General features: G+C 29.9%; 1 long non-coding RNA gene across 1 annotated transcript; it reads right to left on the reverse strand.

The window, feature by feature from the left end:
- Positions 1–916: 916 nt before the first annotated feature.
- On the reverse strand, positions 917–2,607 carry LOC120089868 (uncharacterized). The gene is made up of 3 exons (XR_005485341.2): positions 2,353–2,607; positions 2,159–2,219; positions 917–1,253 (listed from the first exon to the last, which is right to left on the reverse strand). It is a non-coding gene; the product is annotated as an uncharacterized LOC120089868 (long non-coding RNA).
- Positions 2,608–5,114: the final 2,507 nt, after the last annotated feature.

Here is a 5,114-nt window from a genome sequence, read left to right on the forward strand (position 1 = left end):
ACTACTTCCTCAAATCATGCTTAAATTCTTGCAACTCACGAGGCTAGCCAAGAATGTATGTGGGTAAGATCAATGACTCAGCACATTCGTGGAACATGTGGTTTGTCTTCTAATAAAAATCTTCCAACAATATTGTACAAAGACAACATAGCATGCATATCCTAAATCAAAGGATGATATATTAAAAGAGATAGAACAAAACATATTTCACCAAAACTTTTATACACTCATGATCTTGAAGAAAATGACAACATCTTTGTATAACAAATTTGTTCGAAAGATAACGTAGCAGACTTATTTATAAAGGCATTACGTACTGCAACCTTTGAAAAACTCGTGCACAACATTGGAATACGACGATTTAGAGATCTCAAATGATGTTTCCACGAGGGCGAGTAAATATACTTTTTAGGAGCATAAATTATATGAAATATGTACTCCTTTTCCTTCACTAGGATTTTTTTCCCATTGAGTTTTTTTCTAGTAAGGTTTTAACGAGACATATTTCATATATATAATGGCATCTAAAGGGGAATACTATAAATATTATGATAATAGATGACAATTAGATGCTCATGCTTAGTGTCCTTTGGCCATGTGTCATGCCCCTATTTCCCAAAGTGTTGTCCATGTGTCTCAACATTACACATTATTAGTGTACATGTCATCCACCTCCTACTTGCCAAATTGCCTATAAATAGTGGCATTTTGTATGGTTTGGAAGACATAGACACATTGGGCAAATTCCAATATTCCATGAAAATTTGATAACGTGGAGAATTTAGAGAAATTTCTTATTTTATATTTTGTTTATTTATATATTATATTTATTTTATTTTAATATTAATTTAATTTATTATTATATTATATTTTTTTAATATTATATTTTATTGATATCCTTATTCCTAATGTGCTCCTCAAGTTCACAACAATTCATAGTTTTGAATTTCTTTGCTCTCTCCCTCGATAGAAACGAGGTCCCAAATGTATGCTACTTGGTCTAATAAGACAACAGGTTGTGGTTATTTAAAATAACAGCGTTTTATTTTAAAATTTTTGAGTGATATCAATTTCAGTCTTTCCATCTTCTTTCTTCTCAAATTTAATATTCTTCCTCTTTCTCTCATTCTTTCACGATCCACATCTATCGCATCCTCTCTCTCACCCTCGCCATCTATTCCCCCTTATCGTCAAAGTCGTCGTTGTCACTGTTGTTCACTTCTCGTTGTTCAATGGTATATCCAAGATTTCATCTAAAGGGCACAAATACATATAAATTTAATTTTAGATTTATCGATATAATATTCAAGTCATATAATGACAAATCCAAAATTTCATGTTAAGGGCATAACTTTACAAAAGTTTGAAATTTTAGTCAATTAACTTTTAAATTTGTGTCATATATAGTTCTTGAACTTTAAAAAATATAAATTAGATCATTGAAATCTCGATTGTATGTCTTATATATATATAGTATCAGACATTTTTTTTAAAAAAAATGATGTAACTATTGGCTATAAAATTGAAATTTTGAGCTTTAATTAGAAACAAATATATATACTAAGCTTTTTTTATTATTTTATGAGGTTTTTAGATACCAAATTGAAAGTTTATATATTTGTTAGATATTTTTAAAGGATTTTTTGGTACCATTTTTAAGAGATTTATTAGAGTTAAAATTGAAAGGTTAAATATTTATTAACCATAATTTTAAAAACTAAGGATGAACTTGTACTAACTTAAATATAATTTAAAATAATGGTAAAGTAAATTTAAAATAACAAAAAACAAAAAATTTATGTGTAAAAATAGTGTTTGGATGCCTTAATTTCAAAAATTAAATACCCATGACCAAATAGTTACCACTAAAAAATATTTTTAAATAAATATGTACACATACGTGATAAAAAAATTAAAAATGGATATATATATATATATATATATATATATATATATATATATATATATATATATATTTTTGAAACTTTAAGAATTAAAAACAGGTATATAAATATAAAAAGAAAAAAGAAAAAACAACTAATTTTATTGCGCTTGAACTCAAGACACAAAAGGACTATACAACCACGAAGCCAAGCGACATCTTTATAAATTATAAGGGCATACAATATATAAACAAATATATTCAATAAATACTTACTTTATATATATCCATAAACCAAACCGACGTAAGGGGGTCGTGCTGAAGGGATTGAAATTCTCTGCAGTGGAAGAAATTGTGTCCCAATTTAATTTTACAGAACAATAATTAGAGGACATAAACCTAGGATAAACATAACTAGTTAAACATGCTTTCTAATGTACAAGAAGAAGAAGGGTTAGGATATCACATACCCTTGAAGACAAATTCTTCGCATTCCTCTCCAATTCACGTCGTCTTCTCCCAATCCCACGAACACCACAACCGGACACCACCATGGGGTCTTCCCATTATTTTCAGGGACGAGAATCGTGTAGAGGTGTGGGCTTGCACTCAATCTCGACTTAGAGAAGAGTATGAGAGATTTTCTTAAGAAAAACTTTTGCAGAAAAAACAGAGAGAATGAGAGGGATGAAGGAGGTTATGATCAGAAAACCTCTTTTCTCTCTCCTTTCTTTACCTAAAAGTGAGAGATTTGAAGGGCGAGGGAGTTATATATATATCAACTAACTTACTATATATAAATATAAACTAAATGTTATATCACATCACCTAAAGTTTATATTATGTCAAATATAATATAACCTATACATTTTATATAAATCACATTCATATAATTTAATATTTGAATCATATTCAAATATTTATTCCTCTCATAAGACTATATAAATTTAATATGATGTAGATTTTATATGAATCATATTTATATAATTAATATTAAAATCATATTACAATATTTATTTCTCTCATAAAACTATATAAATTTAATATGAATCATATTCACACTAAATTTTAACATATAGTTTTTATATTAATCATATTCATATAATTAATATTTGAATTATACTCAAATATTTATTTCTCTCATAAAAATGTATCAACAGACATTATATTATATAATGTATCAATATATATTTTAACTGTATCTTATACAGTTAATTTCCTTTAATTAATTTGACCAATTCAAATTACACTAAAATAAATTTGGTTTGCATCAGTCTTCATTAAGCTACAAGGGAACGTTATGGACCTATAGATTGAAGCTCCAATGATACAAGGTTAATTTTTTAAACTCTTCTAATCAAATTAACCAACATTCATTAACTATCGGTAACTCCACTAAAGATCGCCAGCTGAACTCGTCGCACTATAAATATATTTACGTGTCCATTGGATATAACCAATGAACACTGTGTTGGACCCTTCACAAATTACTTGCAAGTACAACTGAGTCAAATTACCGTTTTACCCTTGTAGTTACATCTAACTTCTCAAGTACCATTGATCCTTCTAATAGATAATTAGTCATAGTCCAACTATGACTGAACCCTCTCTTGGGCCATGAGAGGGTGAGACACCTCATTGTTCAAACCTCAAAATCAGCCCTTAAAAGAGCAATTTATCTTTTACCCTAACTATAGGGAATGAGTAAATTTCTTCTTGTGTAGATGTGTTCCCAGCTTCCCAATCAGACGAAGCCCAAAAATGGTAGACTTATTGAGTCGGCGAATCTGGCTACTCTCACCCATACAAATCAAAGGATCGCTTTCATAGGCAAGAGTTCACAGCTCATTCAAGATTAAAGTCAAGTCACCTATGGCCATTCTAGTGAAATGTAAGTCTCTTCTAGCAACGATGTTATAAAGAGAGACTTAACATTTCGTGGTCCGGTCTTTATACAAACTCTTTTATATAAGATACCTCCGCTCATATGTCTCCACAAGAATGATCATGATCATATCATTTGTAGTACTTTATAACAATTGTAACAACTACAAAATGGACGGTATCAGTAGTGTTAGTAGGATAACACAACCAATTTTATCCATATACTACAGATCATTTAGGTTATCACTTAAACATGATTCACTTATATGTTTTCACATACATGTTTAAGTTACATCAGATAATCTTAAATCTTAGGTTAATGAATTATTGTACAAGTAATATAAAATTAATCAATGTTCTCTTTTTTAAACTCTCTCTTCTCTAAGTTTCCTTTTGGTTTTCTCGATTTTGTGTATGTGTGTGTGGGGAGCTAGTTCGATAATGTTAACCAAAAATGAAGAAGCCTTCAATTTCTTTAGTTCATTAATTTTCAAAACCGAAGGGTTCAACTTAGATAAGGGTTTTGGCTAAAACTATACCATACACACCACTAGTACGAGAGTTGAAATACAACAAAACTAATAAAATTAATTTGTATTGATCCAAGCTGCGGAGGCCTTTACTATTATTTGTCGATCCAAGGCCTTTTATTTCCAATTTTATTTCTCTAGCTTCTCTTGCCTCTCTCGCGTCTCTTCTATTCGTGCTACATGGTAGATGTCTTAATAATCTTGTGTATCTCACAAGATCGCGCTTGCTCATCTTTGCAACAATTATTATTTCTTGAAACATATCATGTTTCTCTTTTCTTATAAAATATTATCTTTATCAACAAATCATTGAACATTCTGATCGGTAAGAATCAATCTCAAAAAAAAAAATAAAAAATAAAAAATGGCATGTAAGTTCAATTATTAAAAAATGACAAAAGATGAAAGCAAAATCCCGTATCATGTATGTGTTTAGTTAAGATGTAACAACTCGAACTCAAACATTGGACAAGACTTATCATATAATAATGGGCTATAATGTCCCTCCCATCTCCAAAGCCCACCACTCAAAAAAGCCCTTAGCTTCTTTCAAATTCTATGGTCTTTCTCATTTTGGCAGAGCAATTTTTCTTCTGTCACTCACAGAAAGATTTCTGGCTTTTCAGGCACATGGCTGATCTTCATACATTCTCTAGAGGTAGAGATTTTATGCTGATTAAAAACCCTTATCCATGGCTATGGGCCCTTTTCTGTCATCCCTAAATTATTATTTCAATTTCTGTCCTCTCTTTCATAAAATGCAATGTAAACCCTTAACCACGGCTATGGTTCCCATTTCATAAAATGCAATAATTGCA

Source organism: Benincasa hispida, chromosome 11 (assembly GCF_027475165.1).
Source record: "Benincasa hispida cultivar pf3 chromosome 11, pf3_genome.v1.1, whole genome shotgun sequence".
Classification (NCBI taxonomy): Eukaryota; Viridiplantae; Streptophyta; class Magnoliopsida; order Cucurbitales; family Cucurbitaceae; genus Benincasa; species Benincasa hispida.